General features: G+C 39.8%; 1 long non-coding RNA gene across 1 annotated transcript; it reads right to left on the bottom strand.

Annotated features, from left to right (window-relative positions):
- Positions 1 to 9852: 9852 nt before the first annotated feature.
- Gm31401 lies at positions 9853 to 20528 on the bottom strand. Its single transcript, XR_378695.1, has 3 exons — positions 20461 to 20528; positions 11072 to 11163; positions 9853 to 9911 (listed from the first exon to the last, which is right to left on the bottom strand). It is a non-coding gene; the product is annotated as a predicted gene, 31401 (long non-coding RNA).
- Between the last annotated feature and the right edge of the window lie 542 nt (positions 20529 to 21070).

Below are 21070 nucleotides of genomic sequence, written 5' to 3'. Positions count from 1 at the left end.
GTATCAGGACCCCAGCATGATTGCTTCATTACTTTGAAAAAACTGCCCTAACGTGTCAGATGCCTCCTCACCAGACCATGGTAAGGGTTAAAAATTGGCTTCAGCATGAGTTGTGCATACAAATATGTTCATTAGTTCACTAATCAGCTCTTATGAAACATCCACTATGTGTTAGGCATGAGCATTAAAGAGCGAGAAAATGAGCAACGATAGTTCTTCTGTTCCTGTTCTACTGGGAGAAAGACATATTAATAAACCATCCTAGCAGGGAAACGTGGAGCAGCATGAGAAAGGCTGGGAAAAGCCCTGTGCTGTTTCAGAGAGATTGGCCAAGAAACAAGTCCTGGGAGAATGTGGCAGTTGAACATAAGACTCAGTCTAGTGTCTGAGTGAGCAATGAAGTTATCTGTGCAAACCATTTGGAGCAGAGAGTTGGGAAGGGCAGAATCCCCGAATGGGAGGAGTCAGGTGCTAACAGACATTTCTCCAGACTCAGCAGTGTAGGGTAAGGAGGTAAGCATGGGAGAGAATTTTAGTTTGAACAGACTGTGTAGGGGATGTGTACATGCGAACATGACTCAGCAATGGAAATAGGGAGCAAGGAGGTGTGAGAAAGGTAGAAAATATTAAACATACATACACACATGCGTGTGTGCCTGTGTGTGTGTGTCTTTCTTTATAAAAGAAGCATTTAAAATGGCCTCTTCATTTGCAACTCATCTCAGGGCAATCTGCAGAGCTGTCCTCACCTGCAGGCCCAGCCTAGTGCTGTCTGTAGGGTGGGACTGGGAGGGGCTAGGACTTCATTCCCCAACTCTGCTCTGCCAATCATGCCTGAAATTCCAACCCAAGAGATGAAGGCTTTGCACACTTGACCCCTATAAAATGCAAACACTGCTGGGAGGGACCATAAATCATGCACAGCTCTGTGAGTTTATCACATTCCCTCCTTTCTATCCATCACAACGAGAAGGGTGAGGTCGAATGAGGCATGCATATGTGCTGGTAGGGACAATGACAGGTGCCTTAAAGTTGGACCCATGCGGCTGATACCCACAGAGGCTGCCTGTCAGGCCAATGAAAGTGTAAAGTGTGAAATGGTGCCTATAATAGCCTTTGTGTGGGGAGCCAGAAGTACCAGCAAAAGCATGATAACATCCAAATAATTGTTCAATAGTTCCCACTTATGCAGTGGCAATTAAAATCATTTATATGATTGGCTTCAGAGAGGCAGTCAGGGAGCTTGGCTTATGCGCCAAGTTGCTCTCATTCAGCTGTTTGAAATAGCAGGCCACCACATCTGTTAAAATATATATATATATATATATATATATATATATATATATATATATTCTCTTGAATTTTTATGAGTTGGACTCATCGCATCTCTGTTTCTGCTTAAAAAAAATAGTAAAAGCTTGAATATATAACTGGCTTCCATCCCCAAGAGTGGGCACACGTATCGTATTACGTGATCCTTGGAAAGGCTCCCTTCCTCTGCAGAACCCAGCCACACTTGGATGTTTTCTTATGCTCAAATTGACTCTCTTTGCCAGTGGTTGGACACAGTGTCACAGTACAGGTGGTCAAATCAAAGTCAGGAATGAACATAGGGTGCACATTTTATCCCTTATCATGAGAAGGCTGATACTAGAAGATAGCCTCTATGTATTTCATGTTCTGTACAGGCCACACAGGCACACACCAAGAAACGTATTCTTTGTTTAGGGCTAAAGAAAAGCTCCAACTCTCACTGTGGCTTTCAGTAGAAGGTTAATTTTTCTTGGAACTTTTAGACAATGGAACATTTTTGGGGAAATTCTGAAACACACATATCTTAGAGTTGGCAGCCACGCCTGCAGTTGTCCAGAGGGAAACAAAGGACCCGGGATTCCCGGTGCAGACACAATAGAACGTAGCACAGGGAGAGGACAGTGTGCTGTGCAAACACTGCCCATCTGGTGTCTCTCGGGTTGGAGCCTGAAACTTACACTCCTTTTACAATCTTAAAAATTGGTCTGGTGAAACAGCTTATTGGATAAAGGATCTTCCAGCCAAGCTCGGATGCCCAAGTTCATTCCCTGGAACCAATGTGGTAGAAGGAAAGAACCAACTCTCCCAAGTGGTCCTCTGATCTTCAGACGTGGGCTGTAGTATGGGTTCTTGTATTCTCTCTGTCTCTGTCTCTGTCTCTATCTCTGTCTCTGTCTCTCTCTCAGTCTCAGACTCTCTCTCTCTCTCCCTCTCTCTTTCTCTCTCTCTCATTTTCATGTAAATGTAAAAGAAATCTTGGAAACCATGTAATAAATAAGCAGAATGGACTGTGGATAAGGATCATGCAGAGGATACTTCATGGAGTGGGAGTAGCATCATGTCGTAGCAGCAGAGGCAGGATGGTGCTCCATGCTTGTCTGGGGAATTGGGTTAACATCACTGTCTTGAGAGTTTGGAAGCATTTTCTGTGGAGTGTACTTTTTCTGTAGAACCATAGGAATGGAGACTAAACATAACATTTTTTTTTCCAGATATGTAAGGTTGACACTTATGGCTCCTGGAATTGCATAGTTTCAAAGGGGATTGTTGCAAAGTTTTCTGGTTCCTTAGAATTATAAATATTCCAGAAGTATCTGCATGATCGAAATACATGTCTGTAAAGTGAGAGCAATAAACAGGCAGCATTTGTGAGGCACACAGCCTCAGTTCCACCATTTCAATAAATTCAAATGCATATGGGCTCACACTTTGTCTGCTACCCCATTGAGCGTTGTGTTCCACATATTTTCTATTCTTTTTGTGACCCTTCTAATCATAATAGGTGCATTATTTTATCTTCAAATACACATATACTAAAGAATTATTCCACGTTTTTCATTGACTTGTGGGTCAAGGTTATAATTTTAATTTTGCGTTTTATAAAATATGCAGTGTTCTCATGTAGGAATGCTTCACAAAATCTTGGGCAGGCCTTATGCTTTGAGTTTGATGTTAAATTAGTAACAGGTTTTTTACTTGTCACAACTTAATTTGATCCATTAAAGTACAACAGATACTTTTAATTTTCTGACCATTTATGAGTGGACAAACACTGGAGAGTCAACTTTTTTTCTGAAGAACATAGTATTCAATTTTTACTTCTTTGTTATAGCTCAGCTATGGTGCAGTTTATATTTTGTATTGAAAAACTTTATAATAGTCAGTCATTAAGTTCAGTTCTTAAGATCAATGGGTCCTAAAAGTTAGCAAGATGCTGTGTTTTTCATAGCTTTTAGATTTTGATATAGGGAATGAGATAGCATCGTGATAGAAATGATGATAGTATTCTGTGATAAATATGGTATGGCCAAGAAGTACCACTGTTGTTTCAGGTCAGAAAAGGGCTTTTTCAGGCTGAAAGGTTAATGTGGAGTGAGGCCTGAACAGTGTGCAGAAATAAGACAGTGGCCCTTGACAAAGATTCACTAAATACCTGAGTCACTGCAGGTGCTATAACAGTGGAAATTAAACATCGCAATGGATACGTTCATCATGGGAAGAATATAGAGTCTGAGGTTCATCCCATTTACATAAGTCTGAGCACAAATCAGTCTTTCCTTTTAGCTCGGTGTTCCTGAGAGAGGGTTGAACCCTACAGGGATTACAGAAAACAGCCTGAGAGGATGTACTTTGCTAACATGAAGGGAGGCCAGAGGAAAGAACCTTGCCAAACTCCACTGTGTAAGGACTCAATGGATATCAGGATGGATCAGGTTTCTTAGCACTGGTTGGCCAGTGACTATTATGACTAAGGAAATGGGCAGGAGCTGCATCCTTTGAAGATAAACTTTGAGAAGTAGGCCATACCTATAGAGAACAGTAAAGGAGCAAGATAATGAAACTATGTATGGAAAGCCACTCCCGTGTTCCTGAGAGAGGAGCACTGAACTCATAAGATGGACCAAAGCAAACACTGGCTGTGGGCTCTACTAGGGACATGGTATGCAGACATTGAAGGAAAGACAGAGAAGATGAGGACTGTGGGATCATAATTAAAGTGGGCTGGACAGCAAAGAGAGGGCAGGGGACAGAAATATAGGCCAAAGAGTGACTTCTGGAGAGCTGAGCTCTGTTCTGCTCTGCTCTTGAGGTGTGTGACATGTGAGCCGTTGGAAATGGAGAAAAATGCTGTACCACAGACCTAAATCGAGAATGTCTCTACAAAAATGTGTCAGAAGAGGAAAAAGGACTGGGGGAATGAGCAGTACACATGCATTTCATGAATTATTTAAGCTTTTTGAAATAGGAACACATGTTATTTTTAAAGTATATTTATTTCCTTAAAAGAATGAAATGGATTGAGTGTTTGGAACACCTCATTTTTTGGCAAAATCCTTGTAATAGAGAATTAGTTGTAGGAGAAGAAAAGACTCCAGCATTATCCCTCATCTTTATTTCATGTTTATTTTAGCAATGAAATCACCATTAGGCAAGGTCTTTAACCAAATATTTATGTTGTTTAATATCATTCCGATTAACTTATAATTTTTTTCAGCTAAAAACTGATGAATTTTTAAATGAAACACAATGTACTACAAAATTTTATAGGGATTTAAGAAGCCTGCTTTTAAAAAACTGCATCTAAGCAATGATTGTCTGTTCAACTTTCTTTCAGGAACACTGAGCTAAAAGGAAATGCTTATTTGTGCTCAGAATTAAATGGGATGAACCTCAGAGTCGATTCTCTTCCCATGATGAACATATTCATTTATTTAATTTCCACTGTTTATAGCACCTGCAGTAATTCACTTCTCTCTCCTCCCCCACCCTCTCTCTCCTCTTCTGCTTGTTCTCAGAGGAGACATGTCCTGAGAAAATAGCTTTTTCTATTTCTCCTGTGTTCCATGTGGGCACCTGTCCCTCAACCAGAGAGACTTGGTGACCTTGCGAGGTCTTGAGCAATGGATCTTAGTTGCAGTGTCATATAGATTAAGAAGGAACTGCTCTGCTCTTCCTGGACAGTTGTATGCTCTCAACAGTTTCTCCACGGCATCCCCTCAAAGGGGAGACTCTAATTAGTCAAAGAATCTTTCCTGCCGGGTGTGACATTTTCTCAGACATGATGTCACCTTCCAAAATTTCTTGGCTCACAGAAGGAAATGTGAAACATGTTGACGTTAGACTGAAGATTAATTGGGTTCTAATTTTTAATTTTGGAAATCTTCTTGGTCCCTTTGAGTGACAGCTGAGATCAAGCTTGTGAATATATTGGAATAAATTACCTAAGGGGACACTATCTTTAGGAACTTTGTGATGTTAATGAAATTGTCATGCAAGTATGAAGTGGTTCCTGGGCAAACTCTGATACACATTTTGAACATTGTGTCAGGTTTCAGTCTGGGATTAAATGAAATTTAGATAAAACTGAACTGAATTATCCAGCATTTGAGGTTTCAGGCATTTGTTTCAGAACTTTTTAGACAATCTCGAATTTCTGGAAGGCTTTTTGAAAATTGTCTGGCTGTGTGATTTATTGTTACTATTTTCAAATTTATGAGTTTTTAACTTTAACCCAATATAGAATTCTGGTAGTTCCAGTAATTATTAGTGTATACATTTTGAAATTAAGCTATGCAAGTTTAATTCAAATTTACTTTTACTTTTTTTCCATATCCAAATAAATTCATGAACTATGTGTGAATCAGTGTTTTAGGTTTGAATTTAGAGTTAATGCTATTTTAATAATGCTAAAACTTAAAACTAACTTTGAAGTACAAATATTCATATATACACATTATATATATGCACATATATAATTACAGTTGTTTTATCCATAGGAAATGAAGCAGAGAGTACTTTAATAAAATGTTTCTCACATTTGTTGTGAGACATAATTATATGTTAATCCCAAGAATAGCATCTCTCCCGCTAATTATAACAATACCTTTTAGGAGTGGAAGTGATTTTCCTTAGATATAGTGCTAAGTGTATGTAATAATGTTAAGATAAACTATTATGAAAACACTCTGGGTGGTTTACAAAAGAGGATGGTGTAGCAAGAATGTCTGTGTGAGAGTTGCTCTGTCCTTAAAATTTATGAGAGCGTCTTACTTAGGAGTTGAAGAAAGGTCAGCTCCAAGGACTTCTCACTAGGCAAGTGTCCAGCAATTTTGTGTCAGATGCCTCACCAAGGGCTATAGATAGGCAACCACATTCTGGAGCTAGGTAGGAGAATTTGGGTGCAAAATAGAAATCAAGGTGTAAATTGTCCTAGGTAAAGAGTATGCTCATGTGGTAGAAGGCATTTGTACCCCAGAAAATGAACACAGAATGAAAAGCCAGAGACCCTCCCAGTGGCAAATACTGGCATGTTCAAATCTGCACAAACTTCAAAACCAGTGCTAGAGACTCCATTGCTGAAAAGATAATGAAGGAGAGTCCAGTGAACACAAGAGGGGATGAAGAAATTGGCATCAAAATGCTGCTTCCATTACTCAGATTCATGCCTCCATGTCTGCTCTATAAATCATGGTGCAACACTCACATGGCGCGGCTAACATCTGATAGCAAGATGAGGTCCAGAGTCTCATAATGTTAGGTCAAGCAGGTCCTGGGAGACAAGTTTGGAGGCTTAGACTTAATCCTACTCTTGATAGAAAGCTTGTGGAGGTTAAACAGGTAACCCAGACCACTGAGTTTACAGTTTGACTGTGATTTCCAGTTGCAATGTATGGGTTGGGGGTTTAGAAGCAATGCCAAACAATTGCAAGGCCCTGTGTCCTCCAAAATACATACAATATAGTTATTGTTGGAGGAAGAAGGTAATTGGTTGTAGGTTGCTGCCTTGGTGCTAAAGTTGTAGGAGGCAGATCCTTGATGGGGGCTGACATCATTAATATTTGCTGAACATAGATGTATAAATGGTACAAGAGTAAAGAAACAAACCAAGTACTTGACTTCTCTCTGAGAAAATGGGCTAAGCCATGTCTCACTTACAGGCTTTAAGTTACAGATAACTTAAAAGTTATCAGAACTTACCAGAATCTCTATTTGTTCTCATAAACCCATGGAAATCCTCAAGTGGCCATCACTCAGCTAATACCACCCTTTCATCTTACCACCCAACACGTTGCCTCAGAAGGAACCCAGACTCATCTTTAACTAACCTACTAGGGGCATGCTTAGACATTTTGCTCCCATGTCCTAAGTTTCTGTTGAAGGCTTTTACTTGTTTCAAAGTGTGCCTTGTTTTACCAGCAAAGAAAGATGGCCTATGACTTGAACGTGTTGCAAACAATGATCCCTTTTAAAGGACTAGCTGCACATGTGTTGATGGCAGTGTTAGGATGGAGACACACTGCTTGATGTCTGTATGTGCCTGTGTCCAAAAACAAATCTAAAATGTCTGGGATGAAGGCTGAGCAGTGGAGACGAGGAAACCTGACTCCAGCATGTAAACTGTGTAATACATTTGATGATGGAAGTGTGTAAAGTGAAACCCTCCATCAGGACACGCGTGATGATCCCTTACTGCCTTAGCAGGATGGACGAGGAATCAGCCACAGACCCTGTGCCCTCAAGGAAATTAGCCTTTTTTTTTTTTAATGAGCCTTGATTTCATTCCTTATTAAAGGTGAGTAATAATATGTACTTGACCAGTTTGCTAGAAAATTCCCAAGATCTGTTCAAAGTGTTCAACATCTCCTTTTTTGTTAGGAATGGTTTCTTTGATGTTAAGATGTTAAGTAGGTGGCTGGAGAGATAGATGGCTGGGAGCTGAAGAACACTGGCCATTCTTCTACAAGACCCGAGTTCTAATCCCATCCCCCACACATCAGTTGACAACTGTAACTCCAGTCTCAGAGGATCCATGGGTACCAGATACCAATGTGGAACACATTGCACAGATTCAGACAAAATACCTCATATACATAAAATGAATAAAATAAAATGTATCTTTAATATTTTTTAAAAATTAAAAAAAATATTAAGTAGGATGATTCAGACACTGACTCAGTTGAGGGCTACTGACAACTGCTCTGTACCAGGTTAACGGACAGACATACTGGATAAAACTATCCTCGCTTTTTGGTCCAATATCATTTAAGGATTTCCAAATGCTACAGAAACTAGAGTTTAAAGAAAATAAAGCAGGATTTGAGAAGGCCTAAGAAAGGAGTAGAGGCTCACTGGAACCTTAGCCAAAGTAGACAGAGTTGGTAAGTCAGTTATAAAGGGGGTCTTAAAGGAGAAAAATGTAGGCCTGAACATGAACCAGTCACCTAGCAAGTAAGTTGTGTATAGAGAACATATATGTGGTTAGAAGGGGACACACGTCTAAGACAGAAGAAGGCGGGGCTTGGACTTGGCCTAATCAAGAAAAACAAACAAGTATCATGAAGTTTGAAAAGGAAGTGTGCACACTATATATGACCCCCTTCTATCTTATTACTTGTACACAAAGTCAGAGCATTTGTCATAATATTTATAGTGTGTATTTGACCCTGATTTCCCTTTGGTAAATAGTTGTTTTTTAAAAAGTAACTTCACCGATAGTAAAGTGCACCTATCATATTCCTGAATGCGTATATTGAAAGTAGTTAATATTGTACATTTAAGCAGGCAGCTATTTTTATTTATTTAAAATTTTAGTTGCATGTGTATGTGTATGTGTGTGTGTATACACTCATATTACATGTATGGAGGTCAGAGGACAATTTGTGGGGGTCAGTTCTTTCCTTCCACCTTATGGGTTCCAGGGTTTACACTAAGGTTGTCAGGATGGGCTTCAAGAGCCCTTCCTTACCTGCTGAGATTGGTCCCTTAGCAGACATTTAAACCTATGCATTCATCACCAGAATCTAGTAGAAACATAAAGATTACTTCTCAAAGACTCCCGAGTCTCTTTTGTAGTGACTTCCTCCTATCCTCTTCCCCACCTTTCTATTCAAACTTGGTGCACATTCTCCCCACTGGAAATTAGCTTCAGTATTTTATAGCTGTATATTAGCAGAATAAAACATTATGTCCTTGTATTAGCATATACTACTTGAACAAAGTAATGGGTTTCATTATGACATATTCACAAATGCATTCATGATACTACTTTTGGGCATATGCCCTGTGATAATTTGAATGGGAAATATATCCCACAGGATCAGGAATTGAAACCCATGGTATCACTATCTGGGGATATATAGCCCAATGTCAATGAAGGCAGGCTTTGAGAGTTCATAGATTTCCCTCAATTCTAGCTTATTCTTTCTGCTTTGGGTTTCTGACTGAAGATGTGAACTCTCAGCTTCCAACTCTGAGCACCTGCTGCTGTGCCTCTCCCCTGAGCCCTCTGTGCCCTACCATCCTTGTCCTGCTTAATATAGGAGGCAAATTCAATGTTTGAACAAAATTTCATACTTTGATTCCTCAAGTCTAGTTCCATTTTATGATCTGTGATGATAAATCCTGGCTTCATTGACAATTTAACCCTAATTTTAATCTATTGTCCATTATCAAGTCTGTGAAGAGATCATCATTCATAAGGTTACAGAGGCAAGCATAACTTTGAGTGCCAGGTCTCTCAGCTCTCTGTTAGTTTTATACATTATTTAAATATTAGAGTCATATCAACTTCAAAATAAAAAAAATGTTCTTGAGACCTTTTAATAATTAAACCTTCAAGATAGTGATCAAGCCCCAAACTTCCCTTTAGAAATGCAATATCAAAAACTGTAACCTACTAGAGTAAAATAGTTTATTTAAAAATTAGCATTTATCATTTCTTTCCCAGCAAAGTCACAACTTAACAATAATCTTGCTAAATTTATCCATATTTTCAGTTTTTTACAAGTAGAATCCTCATTCTTGGTTCATTTCAATTTTTTTCACCTTATGGAGGTAACAGCCAACATGCAGAGATACATTGCCAATGCCACTTAGATCTAGAATGGAAACAGATACAGGGTCTATTAAAATGATGAATTCCAAAAATGGAAATGTATTAGAATATGCATGAAAGTCCAAAGCTTCTTTAGAGTGTTCAAGGGATTCCAAATCCTTCCTGGAGAGTTTGAGATGTTATGAATTTGTTTTTTGCCTTATTCATTTTGTACAATTCAATAAGCTACTTCAAATAAATGGATAAAATTAAAAATCATTTCTAGGGCCACCTCTAGTGGAGTAAGGTCAGTGATGAGCTTTCCCATTAAGTTCCAAGGGTGCAGAGAATATATTAGCTTGCTGTTGCCTCTACTGTGGATCAGCATGTGGCAGTACCAATGAGAATGGAGTTGTTTACCCATCCTGTCCTAATTGCCCCCCTAGGCTGTTGCCAGCAGAACTGGCTTTCTGACTGTAATGAGCAATGAAGGTCTTGGCATCTCCTTCCAGGGTCTGAATAGTGGCCCAGCCTGGGCTTTGCCAGTATAAGCAGTGGTGGTATTTAATAAAGATGAGCATCCTTGTAGAGTCTTTCTCTAAAATTAACTCTGCAATCAGAACTTACCCCTAACCACTCAGTGTTTCAGATATTAACAAACACTGAAGTTTCTAGGAAAATATTCAAATAAAGATAAGTGACTGCAAAGCATCGTCAAGATTTCATGTTGTAGCATATTTTATCCAGGGATCATAAGAGAAACAGTTGCATCCAGATAGTATAAAAGTGTTCTTCTGACACAAATCGTGGGTTCTGTTCTAGTGTTATAAGTGGGCCTAGTGGATTCCTTCCCAGGGTCTGGTACACCATAGACACAAGGAGGAATCTCTGCAGGCCCACCTGTTTCCCAAACTCCCTGCTGTGTTCTGGCCTTAAGAAGAATTTAGTGAGTTGGAGAGACAATTCTGAAAATGGAATATCCAACTGTTCACTTTTAATTTCATCATGGCCTTCGTGGTTCAGCTCATATATCAGCCTATAAATGGTCAGGGAGCAGCGAGTCCAATGCTCCAGACACATAAATCTCATTGTCCCTTATTTCAAATTACCTTTGTCCCCACTCTCCTTTAATATATCATCTCCATGCCAACATCCCCTGTAACTCTCATACTTTGGAAACCTTGAACTTTCTAAGCTTGATTGTTCTATGCCCTCCTTACCTACCCTCAATTTCAAGACTTCTGTCATGTTGGTCCACTCCAGTCTCCTCGCCTGTCAATCTCAGCTTGACTTTCTTGCATCTCTGTTTCCTCTTGCTGAGTTTGGAAATAATTTTGGTTGTACAATCATCAGAACATTTCATTTTCTCCATTTACTTTATCTGACTTTTCCAAAGCAACTTTAAAATCAACTCGAATACTCTCTTCCCAGTCTTGATTTTAGTTGAAAGATAATTTAGTGGATAGAAGCTGTTCAGAATAGCATAGGTGCCTTGAAATGATGAGCAAATTAGAACTTAAAGATGGTACCTCTGCATATCTCCTAGGGGGCAACATCTGCAGGAAACAAAGACTCCAATGCTGTGAGGGTATAAAGCATTCACTGCTTGCGGCTCTCCCATGGCCGCTGAAGCTGGCCATTCCTTGAAATGGCAACCATTCACCTCTGTTAGCTAGTCTTCACATCTCTGTGTATTTACTTAAAACAAACGAAATTTTCTAAGGTTACATGAATTGTTCACAAATGTCCAAATGACAACTGTGTGGTAGACATTGAGCAAGAACTCAGGGAGACAACTGATAAGCAAACTGCTGTGCTGGTGGAGCAGAAAATACTCTGCCCAGGAAATGAAGGCAGGTGCTATTTGCAGTCTCACTGCTAAATGTCTAAAATACAAGTGGCAAATCAATAGAACGAGACATGAGTGTGCATTGCATCATTTTCTCTCTTTGGAGGCCCTCAACAAGCCCTGCCACATCATAGCAAAAGCCCTTCTTGTGACGGCTTTCCCTGTAGTGAAACAGGAAAGAACAAGAGGAAATTTTCTGCTGTAATAAAAATCTGTGCAGCTCTATTGGGGTGTTGCCCTGTGTAGACACAAAACTGTCAGACTTCTGCGAATACAAAAGAAGACCTGGGCTTTCCACACTGAGTTTGCTAATGAACATGATCAACAAATATCTGTAAATCCCTCCAACGTTTCCCAAGATTTGTGAATTTTTCAGGTACTTTGTATTGTTAATGCTTCCACTTCCTCAGTATTTTCTGTGTGTTCCATCTTTAGCAGCCCTCCTTTTCTTCTGTCTAGAAAGGAATATCTTCTTCCTTTAAAATAATTACTGTACGACCCTGCCATTACTGTAAGAAACCTTTCGACTCTCATTTCTGAAAACCTGAAATAGCAGCATCTCTTCTCTTTAGTTCAAACCTCCTAATCACATTACAATTTACCGCAATCAAGTGTTAACCCAACCTTCTGTTAGTGCTACTCCAACTACTTTGATGGATAATATGTCTGTGCATAGTATTCTTGCTTTTCTCTCCTGCTACTTGGCCCTTATAATATTGTATGCCCTGACCAGTGTTTCTGAGTAGTTTCATGTGCCTCGTCTCTGATGTACTTCTGTTCCACACTGAGCACCCTTTACCCCTGATTTCTTTCTCTTACTACCCAAAGGGTGATGCACACATGCTCTGGCCCTTGTTCTTAGTCTCCTTGACTCCTTGTTCATAATGCTCCCATTCAGCAAAAAGTACTTTGAAAGTAATGTGTGTGAGATATCTAGATTAAATGGTGGGCTTTTGTCTTAAATCAGAACCACTATACAATATGTCACTATTCTTGCTAGTTCCCCCATGTCTCTTTGACTCAAACGCTGAACTCTTTTTTTTTTCCATTTTTTCCATGTTTTATTAGGTATTTAGCTCATTTACATTTCCAATGCTATACCAAAAGTCCCCCATACCCACCCACCCCCACTCCCCTACCCACCCACTCCCCCTTTTTGGCCCTGGCGTTCCCCTGTACTGGGGTACTGTGATCCATCCATTAGCTGACTGTGAGCATCCACTTCTGTATTTGCTAGGCCCCAGCATAGTCTCACAAGAGACAGCTACATCTGGGTCCTTTCAATAAAATCTTGCTAGTGTATGCAATGGTGTCAGCATTTGGATGCTGATTATGGGGTGGTTCCCTGGATATGGCAGTCTCTACATGGTCCATCCTTTCATCTCAGCTCCAAACTTTGTCTCTGTAACTCCTTCCATGGGTGTTTTGTTCTCAAATCTAAGGAGAGGCATAGTGTCCACAATTCAGTCTTCATTCTTCTTGAGTTTCATGTGTTTAGCAAATTGTATCTTATATCTTGGGTATCCTAGGTTTTGGGCTAATATCCACTTATCAGTGAGTACATATTGTGTGAGTTCCTTTGTGAATGTGTTACCTCACTCAGGATGATGCCCTCCAGGTCCATCCATTTGGCTAGGAATTTCATAAATTCATTCTTTTTAATAGCTGAGTAATACTCCATTGTGTAGATGTACCACATTTTCTGTATCCATTCCTCTGTTGAGGGGCATCTGGGTTCTTTCCAGCTTCTGGCTATTATAAATAAGGCTGCTATGAACATAGTGGAGCATGTGTCCTTCTTACCAGTTGGGGCATCTTCTGGATATATGCCCAGGAGACGTATTGCTGGATCCTCCGGTAGTACTATGTCCAATTTTCTGAGGAACCGCCAGACTGATTTCCAGAGTGGTTGTACAAGCCTGCAATCCCACCAACAATGGAGGAGTGTTCCTCTTTCTCCACATCCACGCTAGCATCTGCTGTCACCTGAGTTTTTGACCTTAGCCATTCTGACTGGTCTGAGGTGGAATCTCAGGGTTGTTTTGATTTGCATTTCCCTGATGATTAAGGATGTTGAACATTTTTTCAGGTGCTTCTCTGCCATTCGGTATTCCTCAGGTGAGAATTCTTTGTTCAGTTCTGAGCCCCATTTTTTAATGGGGTTATTCGATTTTCTGAAGTCCACCTTCTTGAGTTCTTTATATATGTTGGATATTAGTCCCCTATCTGATTTAGGATAGGTAAAGATCCTTTTCCAATCTGTTGGTGGTCTTTTTGTCTTATTGACGGTGTCTTTTGCCTTGCAGAAACTTTGGAGTTTCATTAGGTCCCATTTGTCAATTCTCGATCTTACAGCATAAGCCATTGCTGTTCTGTTCAGGAATTTTTCCCCTGTGCCCATATCTTCAAGGCTTTTCCCCACTTTCTCCTCTATAAGTTTTAGTATCTCTGGTTTTATGTGAAGTTCCTTGATCCACTTAGATTTGACCTTAGTGCAAGGAGATAAGTATGGATCGATTCACATTCTTCTACACGATAACAACCAGTTGTGCCAGCACCAATTGTTGAAAATGCTGTCTTTCTTCCACTGGATGGTTTTAGCTCCCTTGTCGAAGATCAAGTGACCATAGGTGTCTGGGTTCATTTCTGGGTCTTCAATTCTATTCCATTGGTCTACTTGTCTGTCTCTATACCAGTACCATGCAGTTTTTATCACAATTGCTCTGTAGTAAAGCTTTAGGTCAGGCATGGTGATTCCACCAGAGGTTCTTTTATCCTTGAGAAGAGTTTTTGCTATCCTAGGTTTTTTGTTATTCCAGATGAATTTGCAAATTGCTCCTTCTAATTCGTTGAAGAATTGAGTTGGAATTTTGATGGGGATTGCATTGAATCTGTAGATTGCTTTTGGCAAGATAGCCATTTTTACAATGTTGATCCTGCCAATCCATGAGCATGGGAGATCTTTCCATCTTCTGAGATCTTCTTTAATTTCTTTCTTCAGAGATTTGAAGTTTTTATCATACAGATCTTTCACTTCCTTAGTTAGAGTCACGCCAAGATATTTTATATTATTTGTGACTATTGAGAAGGGTGTTGTTTCCCTAATTTCTTTCTCAGCCTGTCAAACGCTGAACTCTTATCAGTTGAATAATGTCTTAACATTATTGTCTTTCTTTCCATGGTTTTAGCCGGTACAAGAAATGTAAGAAAACCTCAACCCATTGTGCTGGCTAGTTTTAATTAACAACACAATCTGAAGTCATGAGAGAGGGGACCTCAGTTGAAGAATTACACCTCTAAGATGGGCCTGTAGGCAAGTATGTAGGGGAATTGTCTTGATGAATAATTAATGTGGGAGGACATAGCCCACAGTGGGAGGTGCCACTCCTAGGCAGGTGGTACTGGAATTATATATGAAAGCAGAGTGAGCAAGTAGGGGGAGTAGCCAGGAATCAGCATTCTTTCAGGATCTCTATTTAAGTTCTTCCAGGTTCCTGCTTTGAGCTTCTGCCCTGTGCTCACTTGATAATGGACTCTAATCTGTCAGGCTTAATAAACTCTTTCATCTTCAAGCTGGTTTCAGTGAATATTGACCAAACTGAAATACCCACCTGAGCTAATCTTAACTTTCTCTTCTTCTATTCCTTAAACTCTGGAAATCTGTTGCTTTTTGTCTGGTTTAAGTTTGAAATATCACCCACAGTCTCATGTGTTTTAATACTGGGTCTCTTGATGGTGCCATTATTGTAGGGGAGATGTGAGACCTTTAGGAGTTGTGACCTAGTTCAGGAAGAGGGTCACTGATGGCCTAATATTAGGAGTTATAATTGATTCTGCTTCTGCCACATCCCTACTTCCTACTTCTTTCTCTTCTTCTGCTTTCTTGTAAGAAGCTTTTGGCACAAGGTTCTATTGTAACAGCTACAAATATCATCCTACCACCATACCTTCCCTGACATGAAGGCTGTATCCCCTCAAACTGTGAGCCAGAAGAAAGCTTTCTTCTCTTAAGTCACTTCTTTAAGAGATTTTATCATAGCAACAAGACAAGACATATATATGTTCACCACTAGATTGGCATTCAAGCCGTTTAGTTTACTATCCTTTGTACTTGACTCTGTGTAGTCAAGTCCTCATCTTCTCCACAGGGGCTGGTGAATTGCCATCTCATCTTTTCTTTTTCACCCCCTATCAAGTATAAAATTGCAAATCTTGTAGCCAGTGCTCTTTCACTTCATTATAAAATTCATATTTCATCAGCATGAAAAAATAAAGACTTCTTATTTAGTATCAAATGTATATGACAGGCGTTGTTGCCCACTTTCAACCTCTCTTCCTCATTTATTTACAAAGCAGTTATTTTATTCCAGTTCACTTTTATTGTTTTACTGTAATTACATACTTGCTGTATTATAGCCTTAGCCTCAAGAACCTGACATACATGGACAAGCTTCCACTAGTTCAGGAAAACCTAGGTGTGAGCGTATGCTATTTTTCTGTCATGTAAGGTCTTTAGGAAACCCTCATCAATCTTCTCTTTGCAGAAGATGGAGACTACTACAGAAAGCCCTAAATAGTAAAAAAAAAAAAAAAAATCCAATCCCACTCCATACATCTACAAAACACTCCAGCATCTAAGCTCAGGAAACACTGGGGAAGGGGAGAGGGGAAATCTTTGGAAATTCATGGCAGCGTCTTCCCTTTCTGACTATAACTTTTTCTTTTGTTGTAAATATTGAAAGCCAGAGCTTTAGATTGGGCAGAGGAGAGACCAAGAGGGTAACAACACACTAGTCAACTCCAGCACAATTTCAGGTTAGAAAAAAAATCTATGATCACATTTGTAAAATAAATCCCTTCCTGAACAGAGTCTGTGTGACAGAGGTGACCCCAAACATCCCTTCCCATCCACCTCTTTTTGAGTTTTACTGAGATTTTCTCTGTGTCTCAGACAGGTGTCCTCTTCCTTGTTTGAACTCATATATGTTAAGCATGCCACTTTAAATTTCCTTTTGTCTTTGGCCATATCATTGAAGGTATGCCTTAAACTTCAATATACAACTCCTTCCATGAAGCTTTTGTCCAGGGTCAGCTCAGTTGCTCCTATGTATAACTGTGTCCCCTTATATAAAAGGCTATTATGGGATAGTTGTACATACATATCAGGAGTGCTCCAGATGAGGAAGGATGGTGAGGGAATCCTACTGGGAGTATGTGTTGAAGTACATGGCTGTGTGACTGCTCCGACTGGAGTGTATATCAGCTTTTAGTCACAGTGGTTGGCTTGAGGTCTTATACAGATTTATAACTTATTATGGGCATTACTGAATTCTATATCTTGTTTCATCACACATTGTAAGAGTGTTTATTTCAAGCATTTCAATATTGCTATTTATTTTGTATTTCATTTTTCAGGTTAAAAAATATCAAAAAATGTGTCTGCTAGGTACACTTTTAAGTTCTGTGTGAGTTATGTACATGCATCTTTTATCTTCATTGATTTAATGTTTTAATAAAGAATACATCTGATATACATGTAACCACAGTTAGCTAACTGATCTTATACAGGATGGACATATCAAAAGGCTTTATAATCTTTATCTATGTCATAGATTCTATGATACGTTTTATGAAAGACATTTATCTTCAAGACATAAAACTTCAAAATGTCTGTCTAGTATGAGACACCAAAGTAATTTGAATAATAAAACATTTTCAAATAAAATATGCCAATATTTTATGAGGAGATTCATGAGATTAAAAACAATCACTTGTTATAGAATTTGTGGCAGTGACTAAAGGAAGTCATATCACACCAATGTCTGCTCAAGAATATATCAATGTGTTGGGGACATGTAGGGACAGTTCTTTTCATGGTACTGTCCAAGTCAGAGTACTTTATGAAATAAATCATGCCCAGGGATTATAGCAGATTACTTGAGCATATTGTGAAAAAGATCATGAGTGTGAAAATAGTGGGTTTCTAATAAACCATGATTGTTTTTTTTTCATATATTACTGAAAACTAGTATCCTTGCCATCTGTCTTCATAATGGGGGTCACCTTAAAATTGTGTCTATGTGCAAAGATCTACCCATTCTTCCAGAAACAGATGAAGTACCAAATCTCTCACATCATCACACACGCCTTAAAATGAAAATGCAGTTTCATTGACCAAGAACCAGAGGGCTGGCCACCATGTTGCTTGTTTGTGTCCAGGTATGATGGCCCCTCTGCCCTAGGGTATGATGTGTGCTTTCAGAGCATGATGATTTTGTGAGTGACTTTTTATGAACCAACTACTCTCACTCAACAATGAAGGATAAAAGGTAGAGATGTGGCATCAGTGGTAAAATTCTTAAGTGGTTTATGTGAGACTCTGCATTCAGTATTCAGCACTGAAAAAAAATTGGAGGAGGTGAGGAGAAAATAGCAAGCAAGTGGTCTATCTAAGATCTAAGATCTTGCAAGAAGATGAATCACATGCTTCCACAAAGCTGCATTCAGGGAAGTCACGACAAGACAGCAGAAGGAGACAAATTGAAAGTTGGCAGTGTTCAAAGACATTGGATATATGAGAGGAAGCAGGCGTTTGGAACAGAAAACTAAAGAGAACTGATACTGCTGAAAACACAGCAGAGACCCAGGAGGATGGAACCAAGAAAGTGATAATATCAGCAAATGCTTACATGATGTTTGCTATGTACTGGGAACCATCCTGAGTGCTTCACACATTATTTAATGCTCCTGTGCAGTAGGTAGGCACCACCAGTAAACACATTGCAGCTTGCCTGTGGCTACACTACTGAAGGAAATGATACTGTCTCCCATGGCAACCACCATAACAAGGTCTACTTACTAAACAACTTATATATGGGAAAATAATCAAAACAGTACTTGTAACCTATGAGTTATCTCAATACATGTATACACTTTAAAAACCTCTAAGGGGATGGATAGAGGGCTCAGTGATTTAGAGTGCTCATTGTTCTTGCAGAGGACCTAGGTTAAGTTCCCAGGACCCACATGGCAACACCAAGCCTGTAATTGCAGTTCTAGGGGATCTGACTCCTTCTCGCCTCCCCTTACGCCAGGCATGTTTATGATGCACATACTTATACGCCATCAAATACCCATACACATAAAGAAAATGAAGCTTAAAAACCTTTTCTTATTAATAGTGGAAATTAAGTTATTTAGAGAGGAAAAATTAAGCCATTTTAAGCATTCCACAATGAAATATTTGATGATAGAAGATAGGACTATGTTGCTTTTAATAATGTCAAATAGAGAAACACAGGGGTTTTCTACTAAGTCAAAATGCAATTTAAAGAGAAGGGCAGAGGGAAAGTATTTTTGGTTTCAGACATGAAGACTGGCAGTACATTTCCCGTGAGTAATATATTTTCCATGAGTAAATACAAGAGGACAAAGTTTAAGTAACCAAGAATTTAAAAGAGAAACTGCCAATAAAATATGAACCAAGCCTTTGCCTTTGAATGTGGACTATTATTCCAAATCAGTTATGTCAGCAAAGAAGCTCATCCTTAGAGCTTTACATATAATGTCCAGGTTATGTCTTGTGGTAAGGGTGACATGAGGCTAGTTTAGTGTGCACTGTTACTGTGCCTCAGAATTGATTGTCCTAACTTTTGGGTAGATAGTACAGCCAGCTCTAGTCACATCAAAAGAGGACATAACACTACCATGGGGAGTATTCGATTTTACTCTCTTCTCTCAACCCTTGTAGATGTGCACTTTGCTGCTTAGCTGTATCTCCAGGCACTTTTTTTTTCTTTTGATTTTGAAACTACTCCTTGATAAATTGTCACAACTGGATGCATACTCATTCTGTAGTCCAGATGAGTTTTGAAAGCGTGATCCTCCTGCATCAGCCTCCCCCTTATCTGGGATTACAGATGTGCATTACCAGGTCTGACCTGGGGAGCAGTCTTTGAGAACCAGTACTGACAGTTTTCTAACTCCTTTCTTTCAAAGAGTAAATGGCATACATCACTAATGGTGGCACCTCTGAACACCAAGACCTGACTGTGAATAGTTGGCAATGGTGTCACTCAGTGAGAAAGAGGGACATGTGATGAGGAAAGGTGTCTCTCCATGTTGTCTTTCACTGAAGGGAGTCTTAGTATTGCCTATAAAAGTTGCTTTAGTTGGTATATTCATAACAAGCTGATCCAGACAATAAGCCATGGATGAAGCAAGGAGGGTATAGCATCTTATATGTCTAGAATTTTGTCCCCTTCATAGACTTTTTCAGTTGTCTCACTTAGCACTTGAGTTCTATTTTTTTAAATCTTCAATTTTATTAGACTCCCCCAAATACATTAAACTTGCATTGGTACAAACATTTATCATTGTTACCTATTCATTTCTTTGTCAGTGTATGTGTGTGTACATGTGGTAATGTATGTATGACTATGGGTGTGTGCACATTGATGAAAGAGCATGATATGGCTATGCTATTCTTGAACTCACAGTAACTATGATCACTTGTTCAAGAACGATACAAACAAGCATGTCAGTACCCTGTCATGGAGGGAGATAGGGCTCATGCTACTCCACGTTCCCCTATGGATTTATGTGCAGTTGATGATTAACTGAAGAAGAAGAGGCATTTACTTTACTCATGGAGCCTGGCAAGGCACCTGCTGTTCTCCTGTAAGCAATCATAATGCTACTCACTGGCTTATTGAAATAAAGACATACAAATAGAAAACCGGGATAAAGTCGGAAGAAAACATACCTTAGAAGTTGTCGGTTCCGGGACCCCACCTAGTGTATTCTGCACAGGCTCCAGACATCTGGCCACTTTCCCTGCCAGAGGAGCATCAGCAGCAGACATCTTGGTTCCGGGATCCTGCCGAGTGTATTCTTCACAGGTGAGAGTATGGAATACAGAAGCTAAAAACTTCTGGGACAGGCGGGAGCCACAGAGCTTCTAAGGCAGCCCCCTTTTCGGGCCCCAGACAGCTGACCACTTTCCCAGCCAGAGGATAGGGGCCAGGAGCGCTTGGCCTGAGCATTGGCTGCAGACATCTTGGTTCTAGGACTCCTCCGAGAGTATTCTGCACAGGTGAGAGTGTAGAATACAGAAGCTAAGAGCTTCTGGGACAGGCCAAAGCAACTCAGCTTCGGTACAAGTCCTGTTTTGGGCCTTCGTCTTCGGCCAGGAGGGAGGTCCTAAGGCCAGATATCTGTGCACCTTTCCTGTAAGAGGAGAGCTTGCCTGCAGAGAGTGCTCTGACCACTGAAACTCAGAGGAGAGAGCTAGTCTCTCAGGTCTGCTGATAGAGGCTAACAGAATCCCCTGAGGAACAAGCTCTAACCAGAGACAACTATAACAACTAGCTCCA

The sequence above is a fragment of the Mus musculus genome, chromosome 8 (genome assembly GCF_000001635.26).
Source record: "Mus musculus strain C57BL/6J chromosome 8, GRCm38.p6 C57BL/6J".
Lineage (NCBI taxonomy): Eukaryota > Metazoa > Chordata > Mammalia > Rodentia > Muridae > Mus > Mus musculus.
This window is presented reverse-complemented; position numbering and strand designations above follow the sequence as displayed.